General features: G+C 49.7%; 2 pseudogenes; both read right to left on the bottom strand.

Annotated features, from left to right (window-relative positions):
• Window positions 1-2982: 2982 nt before the first annotated feature.
• LOC102876302 lies at window positions 2983-6235 on the bottom strand (annotated as a pseudogene).
• Window positions 6236-8030: 1795 nt separating this feature from the next.
• LOC102875902 lies at window positions 8031-8409 on the bottom strand (annotated as a pseudogene).
• Between the last annotated feature and the right edge of the window lie 32 nt (window positions 8410-8441).

Below are 8441 nucleotides of genomic sequence, written 5' to 3'. Positions count from 1 at the left end.
ATAATGTAGGAATGAAAAATGGAAAAATAACGGTCATGCATCATGGTAAAAAAGGCTATTTCAAGATCTATCCTCAAGAACAACATTGTGAGTGATAGAATATTATTCATACACCTAAAAGGAAAACCTCTTAATATGACTATAATTCAAATATCTACAACCGTAACTAAAACTACTAAAGAGGAAATTAAGGAATTTACCAACTCTTGCAGTCCAAAATTGACCAAAGATGTGTTGATAACAATTGGTGACTTGAATACAAAAGTTGGAAACAAAGAAAAAAGAAGAACTGGTAAAGTAGAGGATCGGCAAAAAAAGGGAAGAGCACCAATCAGATGGATGGACAGGCTGCAGCAATGAGCCCAAGCACAATGCAGTTGGTGAGGATGGCACAGACTAGGACAGGGTTTCATTCTGTTTTACATAGGTGCCCACTTGTTGGTACCGCACAACAGTAACAACAGCTCTGGTGGCCTAGTGGCAAGAAGCTTTGTGCTGTGATTCCAAAGGTGCACAGTGTGAATCCACTAGATGTTCCTCTGGAGAAGGAGGAGCAGTCTTCTCCTGTGCTAATCGGATCTGACTCAACAGTACACAACAACAACAAGACAGAAAAAACAATAACAACAATCCAAAAAAGAAAAAAATATTAAAAGTCATTAGCTAGGTTCAAGCCTTAACTTGTTTAATGTTTTCATAAATTTGAAAAAAAATCATTCCATCTGCTTAAAGTGCCCTTCTGAGTATTCTTATGATAATCAAAGAAGACCACTGAAACACGTCTTAACCAATAAAGAATTAAAAATAAGAAGCTACCTAGTCCCTAAGAGTAACTGAACCTTGTGCTGAGGTGAGTTAAAATGCTTTCTTTCTCAATTGTGGTATTAGAAATGAATAATTTATAAAATGCACTCATCTATCTCTTAAGCTCTACAGAACAAAGAATACAGCCTTCAGTATGGATTGCATCTCAATGTCAAGAAAACAAAGATTCTTAACCACTGGACTGATAGGTAACATCATAAGAGATGGAGAAAACACTGGAACAGTCAACAGTTTCATCTTACTTAGATCCACAATTAACATCCTTGGTACCAGCAGTCAGGAAATCAGAAGACGTTGCACCAAGAAGATCTGCAGTTAGGGACCTCTCTAGATTACAGAGGAGTAATGATATCCATTTGAGTGTTGATTCAGGCCATGGTCTTTCTTATCACTTGCTTACTATGCATTAGAGAGCTAGATAACAGATAAGGATGGCAGAAGAATTGATGCCTTTGACTGTGGTGTTGGAGAAGAAGCTGAACATCCCATGGGCTGCCAAAAGAACAAACAAATATCTCTTGGAAAAGGTACAGCCAGAGTGCTCTTTGGAGGCAAGAATGATGAGGCTTTTTAGGGATGTTGTTAGGTGGGGCTCTTCCTTGGAGGGGGACATGATGCTTGCAAAGGAAAAGGGTTGGCAAAGGACAGGAAGACTTTTGACCATGTAGATTGACACAGTAACTACTTCAATAGGCTCTAATGTGTCAGGAAGTATGAGGATGACACAGGATAGGTCAGGATTCAGGTCTCAGATCCGTTGTTCATAGGATCGCTATGAGTCATACTCAACTCAATGACATTTAACAACAACAGCTCTTAAGAAGCATGGAATTATATAAAACACTGAGACAAAGAAAATAAAGACCAACCCCTGGGCTACTGCAGTTTCTGGGTAAGTTTAGTATGAGTTGTGCTGCATTTTAACAAGAGGTATTGAGTTTTCTTTTCGAGAACAAATGAAATATGAGCCATACATTATTGGTTTTTGACATTGTAACCTTAAAGATACACACCACAAGTGTCTTCTTAAGAACCTAACAAATCAATATGCCACCAGCCTAGTGAAATGTGGCCATGCACACTAGAAGTATAATTCAAGGGAAGCTTTCTTCCATGGAAAAATACTGACTTTTAGTGAACAGAATAGGAAATAAATTAAACCTGAGTCTGTCTGTGGGCAGTGACAACAGAAATGGGTCATCCTTTTAAGACCCTTTTCCTCTGAAGTTTCATATTAATAGAAGCCTAAACTACAAAAAAAGGCGAGTTCCCATATTGCTTTGAGGAAAATGATGTCAAAGAAATTTGAGTATTTTTCAAATAACTGTCCATAAGACCCTAAGCAACTGACAAGTCCCATAGGTCTACTATGTGGTAGCAAAACATTATTTCCAGCTGTAAGCCCTGCTTTTGAGTTTGGCATGTTTTTTTTTTCTTTTGTGGATAAATAGAGTTTCCAAACAAGCTTTTCTTGTTTACTCTGTCCTCATTTTGAATAAGTATAACCCTTGATTCAGGTTCCCAGCCTTGCCTTCTCTTATTTTATTTAGCTACAACAGGAGGAGTCACATTTCCTGGCTTAAACAAGGCAAAGGAAAGATATTGTGGATGAGATAATTTTCTTTTGACTTCTTTTTTTTTTCAAGCTTTTCTCTATCTTTATTGAAAATTATCAGGAAGTAAAACACAAAGAGAATTCAATGCAAATGAAGCCAAGCTCTTTCTATTGGAAACCTTCTGCTTGACTCAGAAAAGAGGGGTTCACAAATGCAAGAAATTGGTTTACCCTTAACTATTAACCTTGATGCCTCAGGGTGAACTCTAGCTCAGGAAGTAAAACTCCCTCTGTAGGGGGCCCCTTGCTGTCTTGCAGGGAACGAACAGCTCATTTTCTAGGATCTGCCACAAGAGAAATCCTAACTTATAAATCTGTAATTCCTTCAATTCCTGAACAAGGGTTTTCATATAATATTTGGTATAAAGTTTGGCTTCCCATACCCATGAACTTAAGAAAAGGAGGGGATGGGAACCCTTACAGGAAAGTAAAGGAAACCTGAATAAGAGCCTTGATTTACTGCAGCCTTCAAGGTTCTGTCTCAAAGGGAAGGGACACTTGTCACCTGTTGGGTGTCTACTCTAGTCAACTGCCTGACTGCCTCAGGCCTCCAGAAGCTTCCCCAGGAAGCGCAGGTTGAGGATCTTCAGCTGGTCATCAGGGTCCATCCGGACAATGCCTTCTTCGCCATCTATGCTCAGCAGGATGCCTGTGGCTTCCCGGTCCTCACCCAAGATGACCTTCACCTTGTTGTTCTTAGTAGGGGTGACGGGCTCCAGGTGCTCACTGGAGATGCTGACAACCTTCTCGCTATCTTTCAGGTACACGGAACACATGCCTCCCGTGACACTACAGATGACGCCAGTCTCTCCCACCACTTGGGTATCCAGGTATGTGTCCCGCACCTTCACCTGGACATCAGTAGTCACCCAGCCACTGGAGTTCTGCTCAATGCCTGAGCCTGGTGTATGAGGGTTGTAACCACCAGGGGACGGGGCACCAGGTGTCATCGGACTGTAACCAACAGGGCTCGGACTAGGGCTAGACTGATAGGCCACGGGTGAGGGCGTAGGGTGGTAGCTGGCAGGAGAGTGGGTGTTCTGGTAGCCTGCTGGGCTTGGCGCCACCTGGTGGTAGCTCTGGGGACTGGGGCTAGGTTGGTAGGAGCCTTGTGGGGAGGAAGCAGCATAGGGTGAGAACTGGTCTGTGCTGTACCTAGCAGGTGTCCCTGGTGTCTGCGGGTTGTACTGTGGGTTGACTTGTGGGGATGAGGGATCAGGATAGCCAGGTGTTTGGGGGTTGGGGGTTCCCCCCCGTAAGCCTGTGGCGATGGGGTGGGCTCATAGTCAACGGCATACTCATACTCTTCCTCAGCCCGTGACAGCGTGTTGGGATTGTTGGGATCCCAGGCTCCACTCTGGGCAGGTGTGAGGCTGCCATCATGCAGGGGTGTTTGTGAGCCATGTGGGGTGCGGCTTCCATCCTGGAGAGGCGTCTGTGAGCCATACATAGGCGTGCGCGGGCCCGACCCTTACATGGGTGTCTGGGACCCATACATGGGTGTCCGCTCATAGGTTGAGGTCATGCCGCCTGGGCGCCGTGAACCCACGGTGGTGAGGCGCTGGCGGTCCACGGAGATGGTCTGGCAGGTGGAGTGCAGCTCCACTCGGGCCGTGGACTCAGTGGCGTCCTTCACTACACCAATATAGCCTTTGTAGGGTCCTTGGGAAATGCGCACGGTTTGGCCAGTAAGTTCATTGTCTCTCCGACCACGGCCCCGGCTCATGCCGCCGCCGCCACCTGGACTGCCAAAGCCGACTGGACCTCCAGCACTGGGGTGCATGCGGCTGCTGTTCCGGGGTCTCTTCGGGGTAAAGGCAGCCACAGTGAAGTTGGTCACATCTCGTGGCTTTGAGCCCCCTGCCAGCAGCAGGTGGCAGGTCTTGCAGACAAACATGCCCCCATTCTCCTCCAGTTTCCTGTCACGCAGGAAGGTGAATCTGCGGAAGATATAGCGAATCTCTCCCTCCCGGCCCGAGTGGGGCCCCTTGATGACTTTGACGATGTCTTCCACACGGATATAGTTCTGTTCTGAGTCCAGCGCCACAGCAAACCGGTTGTCCTTTCTCCGGGTCACAGCCTGGTGCCTCACAGTCTCTACCTTCCCATACATGTTCAGTACCTGGAATGTCTCCCGCTGCAGCCCAATGATGACGCCCACAGTCTCAGAGTCCAACTGAACCAGCTCACCCCACTTGTGCTGGCCCCCCCCATCCACACCAGATGCTGTCTCTGAGCAGAGCTGTAGGTCCCGTGGGAGCACCTTCAACTCGTGCATAGTGAGATCAGAGAAGAGGATGACACAGTTCTCCTTCACCCGCACAATGAAGCCTGTGTTACCTTTGAATCGGCCAGCAATCACCTTGACATGGTCGCCCATCTTGAAATATTTCCGAAGTTCCTGGGCAGGGAAGTCCAGCATATCCTTGAGGTCTTCGTGCTTGGGCATGATGGTGATCTTATCACCATCCACACTGAGGATCTTGCCCTGCAGATTGATGAGTTCACCTTCGCACACCTCCACATTGTCCCCTGGCTGGAAGTTGTGCTCCCGCTCCTTCCCTGTCCCCTCAGTCACCACTTCCAGGTCAATCCCCTCTGGCTGGTCCTCAAATTTCTCCAACTCGGAGAGTGTGGACTTCACACCCTCAGTAATCACAGCAGACATGGCAAAACTCTAGAACAGAAAACCCTTCCGGCTGTAACGGTTCCCCTCAAAGATGAGAAAGTCACCATCAGAGGCAACATCGCCCCCCAGAGACCTGACCTTCTCTGCATCAAAGAGCCTCTGTGGTGGCCGTCTGAACTTCTTTCTTTTGGCAAAACAGTCTTCCAAGCTCATGCGGGCCTTGATGCAGTCATAGTCAATGCGCAGGATCATCTTCAGGGAAACGGTGTTCTGCCTGGGCCTCACATAGTCCACCTGTGCAATGTCATCCTTATAGATGCCCCGCTTGAGGCGGACCCAGGAAGCGGACCCAGGACTTGGGCTTCAGGTTGGCCACCTTCTTCACCACTTTGAGCACATCTGTCATCTCCTTAATGGGCACCACCTGCTGGTTCCAGTAGCCGAGCCGCAGGTTGCCCACACCCTCAGTGGCCTGCTTCACGTGGGCCTGCTTATAGGCCTCCACATAGATGTAGCCCTTCACATGCTCTGGGGCCACCACTGACTTAATCTGCAGGGGCGTGTCTGTGAACTGATAGGCGATGAACTTGCACATTAAGGAAAAGGCTGTGGCCCTTTCCTCCCCTATCTTACACTTGACAATCCACAGGTTGGGGTCTTTGACTCCTGGAAGCAGCTGCTGCTGAGTCATGTCATCCGAGAGCTCATCAGATGCACCGTACACCGTTTCTCCCAGCGAGGTCTTGGCATATTTCTTCATGAAATATTCACCTAGTTCTTCTTCCCGCTGGTCCCTCCAGAGGTTCTGCAGGCGGCGAGCCCCAGAAAGGTCTTCATCCAGAACAACATTATCAATATTGGAGGCTTCGATCTCTTCTTTCTCTAGGATGTCCTCCGCTCCGTCTTCCCATTGGTCCTCGTCCTCATACTCATCATCTACCTCGGCCTCATCCAGAATGAAGCCTCTATGGCGGGTTTCTTGGGGGGTCAGTCATCATCTTCCTCCTCCTCTTCCTCTTCTTCCTCCTCCTATGGCTCTTTCTCCTTCTCACTGCCTGCTGTACTCCACTCCGTCGTTCCTCCTCTACCTCAGCCTCTTCGCCGTCGCTGCTGCGCTCGCTGTCCTCCTCCTCGGAGAAGTTACTGTCCTCGCTGTCTGACATCTTCTGTTGCGGCGGCGGCCGGATCTTGTGTATGAAAGTGCAGGGGTTCGCGAACTCTTCCCAGCTGGGCTCGAAGAGTGGACACTCCGGGGGAGACAGAAACTCGCCCAGCGAGCCCGGGCCCCCAAGGGACAGCGCCGGGCGCGAGCCTGGGGGCAGCACGTTGGCCGGCTCCATCAGCACGGGTCAGACAAGACCGGGCAGGAGTGGGCTCCGGGACCGCGGCTGCGGAATCCGCTCGTCCGAAACCTCTGCAAACCCGACTCGGGCGACAAGCAAGTCAGACTGGTACTAGCAACGGCAGCACCTAGAGCTTCTCTAGCCTTCCTCTCATGACATCTTGTCACTAATCCACGCCCTGCACTTCCGCTGCCACAGCGAGGAAAAAGAGTTCCACCCGCCCCGCCCCTGAATAGGGCGGGGCCAGGACCTTGGCCTGGCCGTGCGAGTTCGTATTTTTTTATGAGAAAGCGGTCATGTTTATGATTAATTATAGCAATAAATAAACAAGAAATTGAAACAGTACATTTTTGCCTTTTAGTACAATCTGAGATTGTTCTGTTCATCTGCTCATTTCCCATGAAGTGCCCAGCAGGCCGGCTCAGAAACACTAACATGCACACCAGTCAAGTCCGAACTAATGGGATCTTTTGTGTGGGCTTGGTTCCCCCTGTAGGCTGGGTCTCACGAGGGCATCTCTGCGGGAGGGAGGCCGGGCCGTGCCTGTCAGAGCTGGCTCCTCCGAGGGGCAGCCCGGCACAGCACCCCCTCCAGTCATGGGCCAGAAGAGGGCAATGATCCAGAAGAAAATCTATGTCCTTCACCCAAAACACCTAAGCTTTGGTTTCTAATCTGGACAGGACATAAATCAAACATGTTCTGTGACCCCATGTCCTCCGAGCAGGTCCCTCGAGAGGTGGTGGGCTCCCCCAGAGCAGTGAGCGCTGGGTCGAGGCTGGCCAGGCAATACCGCAGGTCTTCCAGGACTGAGGGAGGAATGCCCCTTCCCAGAAATTAAAATCACAACAGTACTAGGTGTGTGCAGGACTCTGCTCTCAAAATACCAGTGTGATAGAGGGGAAACAAATTAGTAAAATGTGGGGACCGGTTAGAAACTCTCCACAAGGTGTCATTCATTCCTTTTGCGCATCAAGCACTTGATCCAAGAAACGTTTTGTTAAGACAAGGGTCATGTTGGCCATAACGATGTAATGTCTTTGAATCTCTGTGAAAGGCAGTTTCTTCGGACACCCCTTTGTGGTTGCTCAGGATCGCTGAGGATGTGCAGGAGATGACCCCCGAGTTTCCTGTAAAGTGTGGAGTCGCTTGTGGGAATGTCTGAAGACAACACTTTGGGTTACCGTAGGTTATAAAATGAGTAAAATCATCATGCATCCTGGGAAAACAAGTAAAAGTGCGCATTGCAGGTCTGTCAAGGACTTGGAGTCTGGGTTCGTCAGCCCCCATGGGCCAATTCATGACAGTATTGACCTTCAAGTACTGTGAGCTTGGCACCATGTTCATCAGGTTTTAAAGACTGAAGGATGGCCAAAAGGGGTTATTAAAGAGATAGGCAGCCTTCCACAAAACCTTGAGAGGAGAGTGGCTGGGGCCCAGAGTTAAGCGAGGGTCCAACCCCTCCTCAGTGAGCCCCGCCGCCAGCAGCCAGGGCAGCCCTGAGACCCAGCAGTGGGCCTGGTCTCTCCTTGTGCCGACGTGTGAGGCCTGCACCACGGTCGCCTCAGCGCTCTGAGGGCCTGAAGAAGGCCACCGCTGTTGTCCTCCAAGGCACAGCCAGTCACACATTGAGAATCCGAGGCGCTGGAGCCTGAAAGATAGCTGAGGGGTTGGGGGCGAACTTCTTCCTCACCTCTGGGACCTGGAAGCTGGGCCCGGGGCCGCTGTCCCACCCAGAGCTATGAGTTGTGATGACCGTGAGTGGCTTCATGTTGGTGGCCCGTGCAGGTTTCATCCCCGTCCAGGCCTGGAACTCCTGTTTGTACGACGTGGTGGCTGCTGCAGCCGCATCCGCGTCGCCGATGGGGAGCACATAGACCCGCTGGGGCGCCGCGCAGGGAGGGCTTGTCCCTGCGGTCCCTGGCCGCCCCGCGCCACTACGGAGCATCCCGGGAGCCCGACGTCCGCACGCCAAAGTTTTGTTTGTTTTTTTTTATTATTAAATTTTGTTAGTATTAATGAACATTTACAG

This window comes from Elephantulus edwardii, unplaced genomic scaffold (assembly GCF_000299155.1).
Source record: "Elephantulus edwardii isolate Elephantulus edwardi_28Jun2011 unplaced genomic scaffold, EleEdw1.0 scaffold00046, whole genome shotgun sequence".
Lineage (NCBI taxonomy): Eukaryota > Metazoa > Chordata > Mammalia > Macroscelidea > Macroscelididae > Elephantulus > Elephantulus edwardii.
This window is presented reverse-complemented; position numbering and strand designations above follow the sequence as displayed.